General features: G+C 47.9%; 1 protein-coding gene across 2 annotated transcripts in view; it reads right to left on the minus strand.

Annotated features, from left to right (window-relative positions):
- The window catches only part of ADGRB1 (adhesion G protein-coupled receptor B1), a 283,833-nt gene that overhangs the window by 203,191 nt on the left and 59,385 nt on the right, over positions 1–21,257 (minus strand). The gene's annotated exons all lie outside the window — the stretch shown is intronic.

Consider the following 21,257-nt stretch of genomic DNA (forward strand, 5'->3'; position numbering starts at 1 on the left):
CTGTGACCCCGCTTTCCCAGTGCCCTCTGCCCATGCAATGCTCCTCTGCTGAGCTGAGCAGAGCCTTTGCAGCGATTTCCAACCATCTCCCCAAAGGAAACACCATTGATCTCTGGTTTAGGGGGGTTTCCACCCCTCTCCATCCCAATGGAGCCAGGGTGCTGGTTCAATGCAGACTTCAGGGGAGGGTGGGTTGGAGGTCAGCATGGGCAGCTGGGCTCTGCCTCTCCCTGTTCCCCCTGCCAGCCCTTTTTTGGGAGCTTCTTTCTGTCTCTTTTTCTTTCTCCTCCCTCCTCTTCCACCAAACCAGTGCAGGGGAAGGGAGTTGCTGTTCAGCACCCAACCCTGGTCTAACCCTGAGCCCAGACAGGAGGGCAGGGCTAGAAGGAGCTGTGTACCAGGTACAGGAGAAAAAAAAGGGGAGTGGAGACAGATTTAAAGTCTCCCCACATCATGCAGCCACTCTGCCTTGCACTCCTGTGTGCAGGACACCCCAAAGCCTGTGATACTGCCGCCAGGCACAGAGCATCTCCAGAAAGTGAGAGTCCTCCCTGCCACCCCAGGACCTCCTTCAGCCCTCAAAGCTCCTTCAGCAAAAGCAATTCTTGCATTGCCCTATGGGACCTGTTCCATGAAACCCTTTGTAGCCCAGATCACCTCTTCAGCCCAACTGCCCTGACCCCTGTGCCCCCCTCCATGCCAAAGAGACTCCTGCACCCTCTGCACTCTTGTAAGTCTCCCTCTTTCTTACCCCATGAAGAAGGCTCCCCTGTGCTCCCTCCCCCCCTTCTCCCCTATTTCCAGGGGAGGAGAAAGAGGGGGAAGCACTGTTAGTAGTAGGACTCCATTCATTTTCTACCCCTTCTCCGTGCAGGGTGCACCCCCATGTTTGGGGAGAGGACTTATTAACAAATGCAGGGCTTGACAGGCAGGAGGGTCAGACCCTGAGTGTGGGGCAGAGCTTCTCCCACTGCTGGGCATACAGCCATGGCTCAATTCCTTCTCACTCTTTCAGCCATTTCCTTTCCTGCCCTCTTGACTCACTCCAGGTAGAGAAAATCAGGATTTTCCCCTTGCGTGAGGCTTGCCCTGTTCATGCAGCACTTACTATCTCCAAAACCGGGCTGCTGCTCAATTTCAACAGGACAGATAGGACTCCTGGGAGGGAGGTTTTTCCTACCAATTCAGACTACTGTCTTGATTTCAGGAGCTTCCATGGTCCACAGGTTAGTGAAAAGCAAGTGCTTAGGGCACCGCATTGAAACCTGAGGGCAAGCAGCCCAACTCCCGAGATGCTAACATTGTCCTGGACTGCCACCCCAAAATAATTCAGAACACCTGGGATGTGTTTCTCCATAATCAGGGACCAGACTGGCACCTGGACTTTCACCAAGGTGAAAACATATGGAGAGGAGCACATGGTGTAAAGGAGGAGGGAAAACATCTCCACTGTAGCCATTGACCCTCCTCACAGCCCCATGGTGCCCACACTGCTCACCTCTAACCCTGACATCTCCCACCCTGCTGCCAGGCTCTGCCTTCCCAGACTGCAAACAGAGGAAACTTTCACAGCAGCCAAACAAATTCCCAGCAAATCTACAATTCAGGCAGCTAAACCCAGTCCCAGGAGAGGCTGAAAAGTAAGAGATGAAGCCCATAGACCATCCTGTGCATCTGGGAGGAAATAAGAAGCCAAATGCATCTCCACATTCACCCGCTGGTTTCTTGCCACTTTCTATTTCAAGGTTTTGTCTCTACATCACCCCTCTTCTGCAAAAGCCTTTTTTTTTTTTTTTTTTTCCCCTGGGGAGGAAAGAGTTAGGCAGCTCAAAAGTCAGATCTGCTATTTTCAAACTGTGCTTCAAATCCGAGCTTCAAACCACTGCAGCCTCTGCCAGCAGATTCCTGAGTGTGTGTTAGACCTGACACTAATCAGCATGGAGTCCAAATGCATTTTCACTTAAATTTTTTAGAAGTCAGGTCCCCACTCTTGACAGCGGTTTGCAGCCTGCAAAGCTCCGCAGTGCAAATCTCCCCGTGCCAGACTCCTGCCTGCCTCGGGGGCCGGATTTCAGGAACGCAGCCTGCTTAGCGGATGCAAAGCGGCGCTTGCTAGCAATGAAAACCACAGGCGTCAACCAAGAATCCTATAGATTTCCAGAGAGTTCATTCTGATTAGCAGGAGGGGTTGCCTGTAAATGACTGTCAGTGCCTTAAATAACAGCTTTGGTAAGTGAAAGGTGCTTGCTTAGTTGAGACTCTGAAAGGGACCGCTGGTTCACTTCTCCCCTCACTATAGGGCAGTGCCCGAGCAGCTTGTGCTGTTTGCAAGAGGGCACAGGCTTTGCAAAGCCAAAGTCTATCTGACCTTCACACCGATGAGCCAGCTAGGGATCATCTTAACCTCTGGTCCAGTCCGTGAAGAAACCTGCCTCTCCTGGTTGGAAGCAGGAGCCAGCGGTGCCTCCATAGCAACGAGATGATTAGGAGACAGGGCTTGTGCCGAGATCTGGTCCCTAACGGTGACTTCAATGCGTGGGATTCAGCCCAAGCGTCCTGCCCTCCTCAAATCTAATTTTTCTCATGCTGGCCACAACCCCACTACTGAATGAGGCTGCAGCGAGCACAAAATGCATCCCCTCTCACCACCCCTCTCTGGGAAAAGCACCGTAAAAGCCAACAAACTTTAACTAAACAGACCCGTTAATGGGACGCTGTGTTACGGTTGTTAGGTCTCAGAATTGATTTCCCCTGAATGCAGTCCCATCTGGAAGGTTTCACCATAAGGAACATAAACATATTTTTTCTCCTTCAACTAATCCTTGCCGAAGTGGGAATCTTTACTTAGAGCAGAAGAAGTGAACAGACAAAACCACCTCCTCGCCTGGATCTTTGGCTCAACATGTTTTGGATCTGGCAGGGAGGGAAGATGCAATGGGCAGTTGACCGGCTGCTGCATTTCAGCAGAGAGATCCATCTTCTACACTTTAATCCAGAAAAATCCCAAGGGGAACATATACCAGAGGTTGCAGCCTGCACCTGGGGACGTAATATTAAATGCGTGAAAAGACACATTATTCCAGTGTTGGAGACCACATTCCTATGGCATACAGGCTAATTTGCCCATATTCCCATGGTAGTTGCCACAGCTACTGTGTAGGAAGCTTGGCTATCTCTGTTATGCTGCATGCTGGGAGATATCCATGCCTGGTCCCATCCCTTGGTTCCAACTTGGGGAACATGCCACCCCTCCGGCCCTTTCCTTCCACTCCTGTGCCTGGGAGATGGGTCCAGCAGAGAAGCCTTTTCTGCAGTAAAGCTTGGGGACAGCAGATGACAGGTACCTTAGGCTGTTCATTGACTGCATTTCTCAAGGATAAACTGAAGGGCAAAACCACTGTCTTTGTGGTTGTGTCCCTAGCAGAAGGCAGGTGTTCATCCCAAGCAAGCCACAGAAAGAGGCTGACAAATTTGGTCCGAATGGCCCTTGGTTTCCCTGTGCATATGTTAGAGATGACGAAGCAGAGAGTTATGAAGACATGTGAATCACTGTCATGGCCCCTGCACCACCACCCCCACTCCCCCACTGCCCAGAGCCCTGGTAATTTTTTTTACTTCCTTACTGAGTATTTGCCATCCCAACCTGGCACCCACTGGGTGGGTTCAGAAACACAGCCAGAGACAGACCTCCACAGCCTAAACAAACCCAGGCAGGGACTGAAACGCAAGTTACACCTGGAACCTCGGCTGCCCAAGGGGTTTAGAAACCCATTTTGCACTTGTCCCAGTGAATTTTGGAGCCTGAAAAGCCATGGCAAGCTGTTGGGTGGTGCATCCTATCTTCCTGCAGTAACAGTAAACCAAGATGATCTCAGTCTGAGGCTGGAGTTTTCCACCACCCTCGTGTCCTTGCTTGCTTTCTGTGCACATCCATGTGCCCCAAGCACACCTTACACCCATCCCAGGGATACTGACTGCATTCCCTGCTGCAGGCAGCATGGGATGTGTGTGAGCAGGGAGGGATCAGGGCTTCCCCTGACTCTGCCTACAAAATGCACAAAATGCCTTCACCCTCTGCCTGAATATCCCCAAATGACAATTCACCTTGTCCCTCAAAGACCTTCCAGATGGACATCTCCGTATTGCTGTGTCCGACTTTGTGGCCGTGCCCCAGAATGGGGATTTCAGCTCTGCACGAGCAGGAGGAGCCCGTGAAGTGCAGGCAGCGCTGCAATGTGCCCTGCTTTGCAGGGTCTGTGCATTGCAGAGAGTCCTCCCACGCGAGAAGGGCAACCTCCCCACTTGTGCATCCACCACCTTCCTCGGTTGTGCTGGTGACACAGGAGTCTCGGTGCAGCAGCCTGGATCTGGCCAATGGAGGGCACTCTTAGACATACACACAAACACACACACACACACACTCTCTCCACAGAAAAAAGGGGAAAAAAATCAAAACGACTGCAGAGAGGGCATCCTTCCCCACTGCTAGGACCTCTCTGAACACCCTCACCCTGATCTGCCCCCACTAGCTCAGCCGTGCCCCAGCTCCCCTCTGTCTGCCCACCAGCTCAGATGTGCTGTCATCCAAGATTTACCTCCCTCTGCCTTTCTTTCTCCTGACCTTGGTACACAGCTGACATCCCAGCAGGGTTAAAACTGCTGTCATCAAGCTAATCTTCCTTTCCTGGGGCTTCCCATTTCCCTGTAAGAAGTCCCCAGATATGAAGCAAAATATCCCTTCTGCCAGAGGCAGAAAACCGCCTGGCCCCGAGAAGCTCAGTCCCTTGCCACTGTGAGAAAACACGGGAAATAAGTGTGCTCTGTCCTTATTTACAAGAAACTGATAGCAGAGAAAAGAAAAAAAAAAAAAGAAAAGAAAAAAAAGCTGCAACCACTTGGAAATTTTCTTTTTGCTACCGAGGTGAGTGAGCAAAGCACGGTAGAAATGCCTGGGGAAACACGGTGGCATCTGTCACCCGACAGCACATGGAGGAGTCAAGAAGGGCTCAGCCCCGCCTGTTGTTTGGCTGCAGTGGCTCTGCTGGGCTGCAAGGAGAGGAGTTAGCCCTGGATGGCACCTACAGAAGGATGGAGTTTGGATAGGTCCTGGTGCAGCGCCTCTTCTGTAAAATCAGTGCTCAAAATCAGGTTTTTGCTTCGTATTGTTTTTAATGATTCATTTTCCCTCTCCTCTGTTTTCTGAGTATTTACTTGACTCTGGCCCTTCCCAGCAACAGTTTAGCTATAGAGATTCATGTGTATTTTCTGGCAAAGCAGAATCTGGTGAAAACTAGGACCTGGAAGAGCAAAAGGATGACTTGGTGGGTATTGCAGGACTGGGAAATCCTTTAGGTCTCACCCTGACTTCAGTGTACATCCACTCTCTGGAGAGGCATTTCAGACATGGACCCCATCCTGGAAAGGCTGCTAAACCAGCTCCAGCTGGAGCTCCCCAGGTCAGGATCAGACCTGGTCAGATCTACCTTTGGACCAAATGTTGAGAGCTGAACTCAGACAAAGTCCCTTTGGGAAGCAAAGGAAAGCAAACAAGGGTCAGATAGGCAAAAGTCCAGCCCTGCTCCCCCTCCTGCTGTTCTCACTTGACAAAAACATGTTTCTGCGTGGACTCCTCACGACCCGGTACATTTGCTCCACCGCTGTAGAGACTGATGTACTGCCCACAGCCTCTATCCATCTCAGTCTCCTGAGTGCAGAGAAACCCTGATTCTCACCTGCCTGCTGTGTTAATAAATTGTATTTATACACACTAGCATCCTTCATCCCAAATTTCTCTTAGCTCCAACCTGGAAAGGCATCCGCTTTGGGGATGAACTCCAGCAGATGTGTAACAGCCTGCAGGAAAAGCATGAATAGGATGTGAAATATTTGATCATATGATGGGGATTGGCTTGTGGGGACAGAATCTCAGTCCCTTTTTGACTTTCAAAGGTGGGAAGAGGTGATTTGGGGAAAGGAAAGTCTGAGAGACAATATGTAGAAATCCATAATACTGGGATGCCCCAGGAGGCTTTTGAACACATTGAGGAAACTCCAAAGTCCCTGAACCTCAGTTGAACCATCCCATCTCTGATCATCTTCATCCTTGGCCAGATGGGAAGACACTACCTTGCAGAGCCAGAGGCCAAATTTTAATCCTGGCTCCAGGATTAGTGCATGCTCGCAATTAAGTATCTCTGCCAATCCATACCTCAATTTTCCCACCTGAAAAGACGGATGTAAGAAGCATCCTCTGCTTTTCTCTAGTGCTCTGTGATCTGAAAAGTCCCAGAAAAGTGCTGAAGATGGTGATTCATTTCCAACACACTAGGATTTCATCCCGAGATGAGATTAAGAACCTTACAGACTACGGTGTCCGCTCCAGATCACATTAATTGAAGATGGGCCCATAGCTAAAACTCTCAGGCAGGGATGTAGGCAGGTCAGGCTCAGTTCCTGGTTCTGCATATTGTTTTTCAGAGAGTGGGATCAGGAGACAGCTGAAAAGAAAGACTGGATCCTAGAATCTAGGACCCAGTAAAACTTCTGTAGAGAAAAGCCCAGAAGACAAGGTGGGCCAGATGTGCTCCATCTAGTCCCAGATGTGGCTGCCAGAGGAAAATGAGCCCAGGGCTCTGCAGCACCTTCTGTTGGGTCCAACCTCAGAGAGATGCTGTAAATGTACTTGGTGTCTTTTAAACATCACCTTGGCCTGAGCTACAGCTGTGTTTGTCCTCAACTTCCCTCTACGGGAGTACAGTGTTGCTGGCGTGGCCTGCTGGCACTACCACCAGGACTGGGAATTTGTCAAGAACTGCATGACATAGGAATGGGTTAGATGCCATTGCATAGCAAAGTCAAGAAGACTACAGGGTTCTTGGCAGAAGGCAGCTGATGGAGGTTGCAGTAACGTTACATCTTTCTCTGCCTCAGTTTCCCATTAGCAAAGCAGATTAAAACTTCAGTTAGCAGTGGTAAGGTACAGCCTTCTGTGGGTTTAGGCTGGTCATTGCTCCACACTGTTCCCAGGAATTTCCTCAGCCCTTGGGGAATACACAACTCTTCTGATGCCAGTGAGATTAACCTTTCCTCTGTGCCCACATCACCCATATCCTCTGCCCTAGCTCCCATCCACCCCCATCAGTGGTACCACCTGAGGAGCAACACAGATTGCCAGAAAACCCCTGAATTCTACACCAACAAATCCTAGAAAACTCCCACTTCCCCTGTTGACTTATTTCTGCCCATTAGTGCTCCACAGCCAACCCTTTGGGGCCTTTTCCCCTGCGTTCCCACCCCACTCCTGGGTGTGAGGGTTACACAAGAGGGCCTCTGAGGGCAAGGTCATCCTCACGAGCGGCAGAAATCAAGCGGGGGACAGACCACTTCTATCACTGCTCATTTGTGCTGGGAACTGGGATGAGATTGATTGAAAACTCAGCTGGAGGTTAAAAGCACTGGTGTTAGCGGGGGAGCTAAGTGGGAGCCCCCGGGGAGAGGGGATGTTTAGGGGGGGGGTCTGAGTGTGCATGGTGAGGCTCAGACTTGCATGGGCGCATGGGCAGAGTGATGGTTGGCAAACCCAGACGTGGGCTTTGCAATTCATTGGGTTGCACATGCACAAGCCATGGCTCATACACGTCCATCCCACATAAATCATATGCACCAGGGCTCACTTTCTGGTCCCTGAGGTCAAGAGCCTTGACATAGCTCATGTCCATGTGGCTAAATTGCCAATCCTCCAAAGTAGAACAGCATTGCCACAGTGCCTAATGCTCTCTCCTGAGCTGTGCCCAGGCATGGTCTGGGGTGGTGCTTGTTGGCTGAGGCCAAAACCTTGCCAGGAAGTGTCCTGAGATGTGTAGGCAGTGATGGGGCAGTGTTTCAGGCCATATCCTGGCCTTCTGAAGTTACTGGTGCAGAGATGGCTACTGAGGATAAAGGAAAAGCTGGTGCCTTGGTCAAGGCACCTGGAGCTCAGCTCCAGCCCCCCTGAGACTGAACACCAACTGGATTCGGCCCTTTGCCTGCCCTCTGGCAGGCTGGAGCTGGGCTGGCCAAGGAAAGCAGGAAAAGGGGATGAACACCCAAGTAGCTGTTTTTGCAACCAGCTCCAGACTAGAATGTGCACTAGCTCAAGTCCTAGTGCTTCTCCCAGCACCAGGAAAGTAGATTTGTACTTTGCTGTCCTCCAGCTCCTTACATGGCTGGGTATGATCAGAAACAGGGGATGACTACAACCAGAAGCCTTTGACCAGCCCTGGATGTATGGAAGTTTCAATGCGTGCTCTTTTTCTGACTATGTCCATGGCTTTGTGTTCTCTCTCAGTGGCTGTGCCTCAGTTTCCCCATCTGATAAACAATGGTGACACTACCCCAATGATGGGTATAGATTTCTGTGTTGGGTTTGCGTGGCAAGGTTTTTGGTAGTGGGCGGGGCGGGGGGGCCTACAGGGGTGGCTTCTGTGAGAAGCTGCTAGAAGCTCCCCCTGTGTCTGATAGAGCCAATGCCAGCCGGCTCTAAGATGGGCCCACCCCTGGCCTAGGCCGAGCCCATCAGCGCCTCTGTGATAACATATTTAAGAAGAAGAAAAACACTTAGAGAGGGAGAGCTTTTGCAGCCAGAGAGAGGAGTGAGAAGATGTAAGAAACTCTGCAGACACCAAGGTCAGTGCAGATGGAGGGGGAGGAGGTGCTCCAGGCGCCGGAGCAGAGATCCCCCTGCAGCCCGTGGTGAAGGCCATGGTGAAGCAGGCTGTCCCCCTGCAGCCCATGGAGGAAGGATGAGGGGGTGTAGAGATTCCACCTGCAGCCCATGGAGGACCCCACACCGGAGCAGGTGGAGGCACCTGAAGGAGGCTGTGGCCCGTGGGAAGCCCACGCTGGAGCAAGCTCCTGGCAGGACCTGTGGCCCCATGGAGAGAGGAGCCCACGCCAGGGCAGGTTTGCTGGCAGGACTTGTGACCCCGTGGGGGACCCCACGCTGGAGCAGTTTGCTCCTGAAGGTCTGCACCCCGTGGGAGAGACCACGCTGGAGCAGTTTGTGAAGGACTGTAGCCCGTGGGAGAGACTCATGTTGGAGAAGTTCGTGAAGGACTGTCTCCTGTGAGAGGGACTCCATGCTGGAGCAGGGGAACAATGAGAGGAGTCCTCCCCCTGAGGATGAAGAAGCGGCAGAAACACCGTGAGATGAACTGACCGTAACCCCCATTCCCCGTCCCCCTGTGCCGCTGAGGGGGGAGGAGGTTGAAGCTGGGAGTGAAGTTGAGCCCGGGAAGATGGGAGGGGTGGGGGAAGTCTTTTAAGATTTTATTTTATTTCTCATTCCTCTACTCTGTTTTGCTTGGTAATAAATTAGATGAATTCCCTCTCTAAGTTCAGTCCATTTTGCTCATGACAATAATTAGTGAGTGATCTCTCCCTGTCCTTATCTCGACCTACAAGCATTTCGTTATGCCTTTTCTCCCCTGTTTAGTGAATGAGGGGAGTGAGAGAGCGGCTCTGATGGGCACCTGGCCTCCAGCCAGGGTCAACCCACCACAATTTCCTAGGTAGCAGCTGGGAAAATAAGGAAAGACTACATCAGAGTCCAAATTTACAGCAACCCTGTGCACTGTGCTGTTTTTGAATGCTGCAGTCTCAGCACAGTTAAAACTGGATTGGGAATGTTTCCTCTTCTGACACCAGGAATTTAGCTCATAATTTTAGGCATTCAGTTCCCAATGCCCAGTGAGGATATCTTTAAATTGCACACAGAAAGACCATAGGATGGTATTGCTCAGATTTGCAATTTCCCTGTGCCTTCAGCAGGAGGAAGATGGAGATTCAGGGTGTGGCTACAAGAGACACCTGAAATACAGGTCCTTTCAGTAAAACCAGTACCGTGACCATCCCTTGCCTTACTTTCACTCTCTGTAGAGTGAGCAGTACAGGAGAACTTGAACTACAGCACTGTGATAGCAGTTTCCAACTGCTTCTAGACAATTTGAAATGAAAAGCTTTGAAGTCTTCTGATACCACACCAACATGGGCAAACAGGAATTTCCCAGTGGCATGGAGAGGGTAGAAATATCTGAGCTTGAGCAGAGTGTGGGACCTTTCTATCAAGTTGAGCACAGACCCTCCACAGAAAGTGGAGGGAATCAGGAATGTACCAAATCCACTTTAAAGCCCCAAGTTTCAGTGGGTTTGGATCCAGCCATGACCTTGAAGCAGAAGTCTGCAACCTGAACTTACAAAACAAAAGAATGATAAATATGTGCATTTCTAGAGCACCTTCTCTCCAAGGTCCTCGAGGGACATGGGGAGCAGCAGTGAATTAAGCCTCATGACGCAGAAAACCATCCTTACTGACCCCAAAGGCTGAATGCAAAGAAAAGGAAGTGCTTTTTCACACAGCTCATAATTCAATTGGGGACCTCATTGCCACAGGATGCTGTGGAGGCTAAAGGTATAAAAGAGTGCCAAAATGGATTAGAGAATTTGTGGAGGACAAGTCCATCAGCTGCTATTAAACACAAAGGTCTGGATGCAACTGCCAGTCTCGGAAGTGTCTACTCCTCTTTGTAGGAGATAAGAAGGTACAGCTGGGGGAAAAGCCTTTCCTTCAGTCTTTCATTGTGTATCCAAATGGACTCGGATGGACCTGGGTTGGGGCAATCCCCTATATCAATACAGACTGGGGGTGAATGGATTGAGAGGAGCCTGCAGAGGAGGACTCGGGGATACTGGTGGATAAAAATCGGACATGAGACAGCAACGCATACTTGCAGCCCAGAAAGCCAATTGTCTCCTGGGCTGCATACAAAGTAGCATGGCCAGCAGGTTGAGGGAGGGAATTCTCCCCCTCCACTGTACTCTGGTGAGACTCCACTGGGAGTACTGCATCCAGCTCTGGGGTCCCCAGCACAAGAAGGACACGGAGCTGTTAGAGTGGGTCCAGAGGAGGCCATGAAGATGATAAGAGAGCTGGAGCACCTCTCCTGTGAAGACAGGCTGAGAGAGTTGGGGCTGTTCAGCCTGGAGAAGAGAAGGCTCCGGGGAGTCCATACTGCTAAACAAACCACGGCCAGAGCCTGAAACTAAACAGAGTGTCACAAGTCACATCCACATCGCTAAACTCCCCTACCAAAATGGGTTGGCCTGATCCATGTTCTCCTGTTCAGTCTGCTATACCCTGCGTGGCGCCATTGCACTGCTTGGAAGAGCAGTCTTTGGGATGGTCATTTGCCCCGACCAAAACCTTTCTGGAGTGTCATGCCCACACCCATGCTGTGCCATGCCTGAGCTGACCATGCTGGACAGCAAAGTGTGCCTGCCTGCTCTGCTCCCTGGAGACCTCCCCTTTTCCTTGCAGACTCCTCAGGGCAGAGACTGCCTTCTAGGGTCTCCTATAACAAATCCTAAGATGTTCAAATGTAGATAGGCTGGCAGAGGGATGCAATCATAGCACAGGCTTTAACGAGCTGGATTATTCCTTGCATCTCATCTATCAACCTCATGACAAGCAGTTCAGGATTTGCATAAATGAGACAGATGTATGCTTTTCCCCTTTTCAATCTTCTCTCTAGGAACCCCTGAGCAATGTAACATGGGAGGGAAGACGGCTTACTGGTGAGGGGCAAGTCTGGGTGTTATTGGGAAGCAAAGGACTCCTCTCTTCTCACTTTCTTGGGCTTTGTTTAATCACAGGAGATGATGGAGGACATTATGGAGTGATTTGTAGCATTGAGAATGTGCTGGTTTGGAGTTGGGGCTAGTTAGCTGTCTGTGTACAGCCTTGATGAAGATGAAGGATTAAAGAAGGATGGTTTATATTTATTCTGAGAAGGGCTCGGGTAATGCTTCATCACAAGCATGACAGCAGAGTCTGTGATTTTCACATGCTCCTTCATTTGTATGAGTTTTCCCTTCTGCCTCAGACAACAGGCAGACAGGACTGGAGTGAGGAGCTGGAGGGGAGCTGGAGGTCTGCAGATAACAGGAAGAGCTTAGATTTAGATTTCTACCAAAGACCCAAGACCTAGGAGGGGACCTCATCTCAGCAATTCTTCTGCTTCCCATTTCCTCCAAATAAAGATTTTGAGACGGATTTTAGAGAAATCTCACCCTAAGGTAGCAACACGCACAGACCCAGGTGTTAGAGATCAGCCCTGCAATGACGAATCCATGTGTGAAGTCCAGGAACCAGCCTCAGTAAGCCAAGAAATGCAGGAGAGATGAGCAGTCGCCCTAGGAGGGTGCCAGGAAATGAGAATCATTGCCTTTTTTGCCCAGAGGGCATGTTGGCCCAACACAGTGGGGCACAATGAATGTCGTCAGGACATTACCTGGATGGCCTGCCACACCTCCACACTGGGTGGTGGGCTGAAATCCAGCACACGTTGGTTGTGAAAGCAAGCCCCAACCTCGTGCGAGACACAATGAGCAGATGGCCCTCCTTTTGTTCCTAAAGAACAGAATTTCACATGCCAACTAAATGCTAATTTGCCCTTTTGCTGTCTGTCTCCACAGGCTATGTCTATACTACTGAACGAAACAGAGCAGGGGCTGTTCTTTGGCTCTGGGACCAAGCATGGCACAGCTTGCAGCCACACACCTCAGCTCTCCTCCCCTGTGAAATGGGCTGGCCTCATCCCACAGACCTGCGGGAGAGAGTCCCTTGGCTCAGCTGTCTACCAGACTGTGTCCTGGCACCGTCTTGGGCCAGAACTGCAGAGGGAGCATGCAAGTAATTAAATGGTCTGGATGATCAGGGACCACACTCGTGCCTGCATTTAATCCCTCATTTATTTACGAGAATAGGCATAGCCTCAGAGGGAGTGAATGGACATGAATGGCAAAAGGATTGTCCTCTTGGGTTTCACTGGAAGAACTGAGGGGTGATAGAGATCTCCCCATGGGGAGCAAATCCAGGTACCACCTTTGTTGGTTCAGGTGGACCCTTGTGTTGGAGCCGCGTCAGTGGGGGAGCTTGTCTCTGTTTTACCCAGCTCTGCACATAAATTGGGAACTTTGGCCTTGAGAGAAGACTGTGAACCCCACCAGCCCCACCACTGCTGATTAGAGCACTCCCCTCATCACTCAAAGATGCCTCACCCCAACAACCAGATGAGGCAAAGTATCAATCCAGCTCCTTTTTGTCACGGCTGCCCATTGGCATCTCACAAAGGGCCGGTAAATGTGGATAGGATGGGTTGATCCTGGTTAGGCAAGCAGAAGCATCATGTTTGCTGCTGACACTTTTCATGAGAACTGGATTGCTGCTTTTTCTCTCTCCCTCTCCCTCGTTCCCTTCTTCTCCTTTGCTTTTGCAAAGTGCGACAGCGTGGGGATGAATCGCCTGATTGTGTGCTCCTCTTTCCCCCACCACACCGCACCAACAGCAGGGTTGGGGGATGGAAAAGGAGCCCAGCTGCTTCTTGTGGGCTGTTCTCTCTCCACCCACCAGGCACATTAAATCAGACACAAATTAACACCAACTCCTGGCATCCTTTATTAATCGGATTGGCTCAGTGTTAGTTTGCTTTGCTTCTATCTTCTATTTTAATATTTTTTTTTTCCCCAAGCCCACCTTCCTGAAGAGCATACCTAACAATAACAGCAATGCATTGGAGGGTGGGGATAGCTCTTGAGCTGTTACAGGTAGTGATCATCTATGGTTTCTCGAGCTTTAAAACATGCACCATGCCCCAGCAGGGGACAGCAATCCCTCGAATGTCTCATATTTCAGTAATCTTTTCCATCCATACTGCTCTCTAAGCATCATTCAAGGAGAAACCCCATGCACACAGTCACGAACATGATGAAATGCAGTCACCTTTAGGGTACTGTGCATCTGTCATTTATCATCTGATAAGAAAGTTATGTAAGATCTCTTTTCCTTGCATAGGAAATTGAGGTAGCTAAAATTTGACTGCCTTGTGTGGGACACAGTGGAGGTAAAAACATGACTCCTGTGTAGCCACAGGTGACCACTGTCCCCATAGGCTCCACCATGACTTAAACACAGGGAGGTGTTCCCACACCCTGGGAAAGTTGGTACCAACAGCGTCACTGACCCTCATCGTGATGCTCACTGATGGAGGCACACACACAACCTCATGGCTTGTCTTTGGAGATCTAAGAAACACAGTAAAGGGCTGCCATGACTGGATCTTCAGGAGAAGAATTGTAAGTACTCACTAACCTCCTTTGCTGCTCCCAGCTTTGAGGGACAGGAACACTGGAGCCTATGTCCTTCGAAGCCTGCTATCTACTGAGTTTTCCCAGCTTTGCAAATCCCCTGGTCATTGTGTGTCCTGCCCTTCTTATACCCCTGGTTTGTCAGTCCCCATCAGCAATATGCATGACGAAGGTGAGATGTAAGGAACAACTTGTGGGTTTCCTCCTGCAAGGACCATGCTTAGCTAGGGAATCAGCTGGGTCCTCTCTGCTATCTGTATGGCCATGTTTGTCAAGCCACTCCATCCAGCACGCGCCGTTCGGCAACTGTCAAACCTTTTGTGGATTTCCGTCTCTGCAATATTCGTTTCTTAGCAACTCTGTTTGCTTTTAGCAAAAACAAAATGTCTCTGCCTGTGGCATGCTATTTTGAGCAGAAACGGTGCTGTTTCAGGTCCACGCTAGTCAGAGGGACCCTGGTGAAAATGGTCCTGTCCTCCCACTCACTTCTAACAGCACTGGGTGAAATTTTTATTTGTTTCCTTGCTGTTTCACCTGCCGCAGGGAAAGCATAGCAATCCTGGATACGTATTGTGGCGAACAGCTAATACTGCTGCATTGCTCTTCTACGGTCCTTACCATTCTGGGGATCTTGAAGCATATTGTATAACTCAGGTAATAAAGGTACAAGTCAGCAGCAAATTTTAGAGCTGAATAAAGTTTCAGCAAGAAAATAGAGTTATGTGAACCCTGTGTACTTTATTGGAAATGTCTCTGGTCTCGCAAACTTTGATTGAATCCAGAAGAAGCTTTCCCAGCACATCCAGCTTAAGAGAAAGACCGCTGAACTTGGACGACCAACCACAGACCCTGGTAACCTTGTAAAAAAAAATTCAGCAACAGCAATTTCTCCCATTGACCAAAAATGAATGGTAAGAACGTGAGGGTCAACATGTCATTGCAGGATCCGTATTTTTCTTTTTTTTTTCTTTTCAGTGATAGTAGTGTCGTTTTCATTCCCACCAAAATGATACAAAATCAGTCACTGTCTAGTGGAAACTGGAATGACTGGTCAGCTCTACTCACAACTCCTCTGTAAGGTAATTCTTATTCTCCTTCTTGAGTTACTAGTAAGGGTAAGGAGACAGGAACTCGTGTTAAACAGCATCAGCACCTCCTGAGATAATGGTTTAGGAGTTCTGATTGATTGGAAACTAATACCAATTAAAAACCAACCAGGCAGAAGTGCTGTGTCACTTTACAGGCTCAGGAAGGAGCAGGATGAAATGAGAGTCCCGAAAAGCAAATGGGAAAAGTGCTTCAGCCCTCTGGCTAAAGGCATTTAGCATCACGGTAGGGGAGATGGATGAAGGGAAAGTGGGACTTTCACAAGGTGAAGATCAGCTGTGCCTGAAACAAAATTACCACCGTAAACTCTCCCACCCATCACAGAAAACTCATTTCTCTATGCTGTATTCACAGTTTGTGAATACCCTGCCCATACAACATATTCTGAACCACTCAGAATATTAAGGACAGGACAGAGATCTCACCTCACCAACTCAGCCTACCCCTGGCAGAAGACTCCTTTACTTATCTTCTCCGTCTCTCCATGCCCATGGGAACAGCTAGTCCCCTGCAGTATACTTTCCTGCATTTTATCCACTTTGCAAGTGACTCAAATAATGATGATTTTCTGTATGAATCAAAAAAATCTCAAAAAGCTGGTTAAAAACCAGGGAAGACGAGAAGAAAAAAAAAAAAAACCTTGAATTTTAAAGATCTGTATCTGGCAAAACTATAGAGGCAAGATACAAAAAGAGGAAAGGAGTTGACGTAAGATGGTCAGCAACTCCAGAGTTAATATCTTGAGGCCATCATGTCTCAGGAACCCTTAGTTAATCAGCAGAGTTAGAGACTGAACTCAAGCAGTGTGGGAATCTACTTGTATAGTTTGCAGCCATTTTCTTAGGAAATAAGTACCATCCGTCTTTGATTATAGATCCAAAGTTATTCACTGAATCCAAGAAGCCTCACTGACGTCAGTTGGGCCAGGAATCCATCTCTTTCTTCCTGACTTCAATGCCTACATATTGTTTTCATGCAGCTGTAAAGACCTCTTTTATGCATCTTCTTGATTTTTCTCTCGCTCATTCATCCTGATTCATCCTCCTCTGCTTGGAGCTCCTTGAATATCCTGTAAGAAGCCCACACACTCAGACATATTCTTGCCCAAGCCTACATCGCAGTATATTTGTCCAACTAATTTTTTACTGAAATAAAGTTCCTGCTTTGCAAAATTGCCAAGAGCAATTGTTTTGGTGAATCATAAATACTGCAGAAAGTAAATGTTGGTTCAGGTTGTTTGTTTCTGCCTTTGGCAGATCGAGCTGTAAGAATACATATATTCCTCAAGAAACTGAGATTTTAATTTAGTAAATAAACTACAATGGCAATGGCTATTTATCAGGAGACCCTTACATTTTGACCTGAGAAAAACCCACATACCTGCAAACCTGTCTGCTACTGTTGGATGATAATAAGCTCAACATGAACAGGCAATGTGCGCTTGCAGCCCAAAAAGCCAACTGTGTCCTGGGCTGCATCCAAAGCAGCGTGACCAGCAGGTCGAGGGAGGTGATCCTGCCCCTCTACTCCGCTCTCATGAGACCCCCCTGCAGTACTGCATCCAGCTCTGGGGTCCCCAGCACAAGAAAGACATGAAGCTGTTGGAGAGGGTCCAGAGGAGGCCATGAAGATGATGAGAGGGCTGGAGCACCTCTCCTATGAGGACAGGCTGAGAGAGATGGGGTTGTTCAGCCTGCAGAAGAGAAGGCTCCAGGGAGACCTTACTGCAGCCTTCCGGTCCCTAAAGGGGCTACAGAAAAGCTGGAGAGGGACTGTTTACAAAGGCATGTAGTGATAGGACAAGGGGTAATGGCCTTAAGCTGAAGGAGAGTATATTTAGATTACATACAAGGGAAAAATTCTTTACTATGAGGGTGGTGAGACACTGGAGCACGTTGCCCAGAGAAGCTGTGGCTGCCCCTGGATCCCTGACAGTGTTCAAGGCCAGGTTGGATGGGGCTTTGGGCAATGTGGTCTAGTGGAGGGTGTCCCTGCCCATGGCAGGGACGTTGGAACTAGATGGGCTTTAAGGTCCCTTCCAACCCAAACCATTCTGTGATTCTTTGAGGAAAGACTGCTTCAGTCTCAGCCTCTTTGGCATTGGTTTGATGAGGCTGCTTAAGAGTTGCATAGATCAAAGAGTCTTGGCTCTGTTAGGCAGGGACCAGATCTGATTAGATCTTGGAGAGTAAAACTTGTTTGGGACAGCAGGATCTCCAGCTCAGCCTCCTCTACCTGAGAGGAAGGACTAATGGCTACATCTGGTAAAAGGTGAAGTGCTTTGGCATGCACTCTGGGAGGCGAATCTGCAGCACATCATCACCCTGTCCCTGCCAGAGATCACCATAGCTGTGGCAGGGGTGGTGGACTAGATGTGTGCTTGCATCCCTACCTCTCTGCTCAGTGCCCTCGCTTCACCTGCAAACCAGTCTCTCCCGGCTGATGAATGACCCAGAGGAAGATGCAGGAAGATCTCAGAGCCAGAAAGAGAAGATAAAGTAGGTCGTGCCACTATAACTTGTGGATTGAACTAGAATATAAAAAGATATTGTACATTTTATCTGAAGACTTTTTAAGGAAAAGTGCACAAGTTGCCCCAAGACTTGACAAAATGGGGATTTTCAGTCTGGCTGAAAAGTGATGTAATGCTCTTACCATTAAGTTTTGATATTTAAGATGTAGGCAGGACCACCTGGAAGATACTCAGAAAGGGTTACATTGAACCTTAAGGCTACCTTAGATGACTAAAAGACAGAGGTACAAACCTGAGCTGGCCACTGGAGGCTCCTTGAGCTGTCCATGGAAGGAAACAGGCATCTGCAGAAGGGCAGGATTTTGGACAAACCTCTGTGATCCAAAGTTCTTAGTGTCTTGGTTAGTTCTGCACCAGCAGACAAGCTTTCATGGGCACATCTGTGAACCAGTACTGTCCCTATGCCTTTGGGAAGAGGCATAAGTTTCCATGGGCAAATTAATCAGCAGCGCTGCTCAGTGAGGACAATTCATGGGAAGACAGAAACTGGACACCAAAATAGAGATCCAGACCCCATGCCAGGACCACATGCCAAAAATCTTGTTGCTGAGCCAGTCCCTGACTAGAGATCACTCTAGGTCTGTTCCCAAGTACCAGTGGAAGATCGCTATCTTCTTAAGCAGATACAAATTAAAAGGCCCTATAAATTGTACTTTAATACAAATAATGTGTAAAGGTAACATTGTCATATTTCATAATATGGTGACTGTAATTCCACTCTTGTTAAAGAGCAATTGCAGTGTAATTATGATAAGTATGTTCTCTGACACACTTTAATACCACAAATACAAATGTAAAATAATTATACTCCATTACAACATATATTAGTATTGCAATATATTTTTTACGATAATGTAATAATATAATTGGTAATTATAGGTTGTATTACATGTATTAGTATTTTACATATGTGCACACACACACGCGCACCCCCCCTCATGTCTTGCAAAATAAGTGACTGAATGGTTCACGGTATGGCTGAGAATAAATACTGTAAACGTCACTGCAATGGTGTATATTCAATTCAGGTAGCATAGGGACACCAGAGAGCTAACACAAACCATTCACTCGTGCAGTTAATGTTCTTATTATATCAACAGAAATAATTATTGATTGAGCAAAAAACCCCACAGTGTAATTACATTTTAATTGCAATATAATTCTACTGTAATTACACTTTTTCCTATTATTTGGCTTGGCCAATAAGAATCAGATTAGTGAGACATTGTTCTCATAATTTTAAAAGATTGTATTATTGTGTAATATTGCACAATCTCCCAAGAGAAGAGGATTCATTGTTGATCAATTATTTCAACCTAAACTTGGATTAGTGTTGGAAAATTAACTATCAAGAACAACATTGCTGAGTAGCCCTCCTTAACTCTTCATGTTTCTAGTATCTCCAAATCACTGACACCCAAAAATCTGAAAAAAAATACTGAATGGAAAGATGTGATGCCAGAAGATGGGGCCTTACCCTTAGTTTAGCATTTTCTGTCAGCTTTTAAGGAGGCTTCTTTCCTCTCTATTTGAAAATGCTGTAGTGTTTAGAGTGGAAGAGGAATATTATTCTATCTAGTTCTGCATTTCCTCCCCAAAATCCTGCTTGATTCAGGACAGCTGCCTACACAGAGAGCATGAGAAAGAAGGTCATTCATGCTGATCCCATCTTACTCAAGATGCAATGCTATGAGCACCCCTGGGTCCCTCTGAAGTCAGTGATAACGGAAGATGTTGTTCCACAGAAGTTCTAAGGAGAGTAATGTTATTTATCTCGAAACAAGAAAGGGTTGGGAGACCTCACAGTTGACAACACACAATTATCTCATCATCAGCCTCAAAGCATTTTTGTGCTTAAAGCATTGGGATGAAGAATTAGTATCCTCCCTTCCTCCATTTCCCCTCTTATTTCCTATTAATTTAAAAAAAAAAAAATCAAACTCAATGAAAAAGTTGGAAAACGAATGAAATCCTGCATGTCTCCCAGATACTCTGGATGATACGGTAGCCATGGCAACAAGCAGTTCAACAGAAGTAGTTTACCTTTGCTTTTTTTCATTTTTGTCTTAATGTTTACATGAAATAATGGAATTTTTGTTTCCAGTTCATCTCCTGTATAGGCTAGTGATTACTGGTCAAAACATTTGAACAGTTTCTCGTGTTGTCCCTCTTGTTCATTACTTGCATGAGGGCACAACCAAGTCCCAGTTGAAATCAAGTTGACCATGAAGTTTTCATGGACTTTTATTACAACCCTGTAAAAAGCCAACAGGAGAGGAGGTTGGAAGATGGGTCGGAGACACATTCTGAACTGACTGGGCAGCGCACAACAGTTAAACACTGGGACTCATTGCCATGGCATGCCCTAGAGGCCAAATGTGCTGGTGGGCTTCAGGAGGGATTAAATGTTCATAAAGGCACAATCCATCTGTGGTTACAGAACATGTTTGTTCAGACACAGTTTCCAGCTCAGAAAAAAATACTAATCCTTAATTCAGTGACTGATGGAAGTAAGGAGCGTGCATCAAAGATGGAATTACTTTACGCTTACTCATTTTTGCTTTATTGTTCTTGTAGGCATCTGCTATTGGCACTGGCTCCATAGACCGTTGGTCTCACCCAGCATGGGCGTTAAGGAGTTTTTGTGCTCAAAGTCAAACCCAGCCTTCAAACTTCCCATCTGTCCTGGTGACCAGCGGTGTTGCAAAGCGAAGGGTGATACCAAGAGAGGGGCTGAGCCTGGATCAGCATTTGGCAAAGACTCCAGCCTCCTCCCCAAATTCAGGAAGGATCTCTGGTGAGATCCCGTGTCTGATAAATGTAGGGTAGGCTCTGGCCAAAGTGTGTCGTAAACCATACCGCTGTGCAGATCATGGACCGCTCATCTGGCAGTCTCTCTCAGTCTGGAGTCACTGAGTTGTGTCTCCAGATCTGGGAATGGTTTGTGAATTTTCACAACATTCCAGAGACACCTAAAGCAAGTGAGTGGTGTAGAAGATGAGCTCAGAGTCATGGCCCAATGCCTGCCACTGCAGAGGTATTCCAGCCTGGTAAATTTACTTGGGTTTCTTTTTTCAAAACTTAAGCTAATTTCAGGCCAAAAGTCAAAGCAAAAGTCCAGGGTGGTGAAACCAAACCCTGCAGGCACCAGATTCACTCAGATCCTCCAGGAAGACAGGGTTCCTCTCAACTACATGGAGTAAGTCCGGTAAAAGAACTGGAGTTTTTTTATTTTGCAGGTTTGTTGGTTTTTTATTGGGGTGTTTTTGTTTGTTTGGGGTTTTTTTGTTGGTGGGTTTTTGTTTTTGTTTTTTCAAAAAAAAAAACCTCAGAGGAGACACCGACAGGGAGCCTGGCTTATGCTGATTTGACTTTTTCTCACCTTGCCCAGCAGAAGCACTGTGGACACGCAAAGCAAAAGACCCCTTAGCCTGCC

Source organism: Grus americana, chromosome 2 (assembly GCF_028858705.1).
Source record: "Grus americana isolate bGruAme1 chromosome 2, bGruAme1.mat, whole genome shotgun sequence".
Classification (NCBI taxonomy): domain Eukaryota; kingdom Metazoa; phylum Chordata; class Aves; order Gruiformes; family Gruidae; genus Grus; species Grus americana.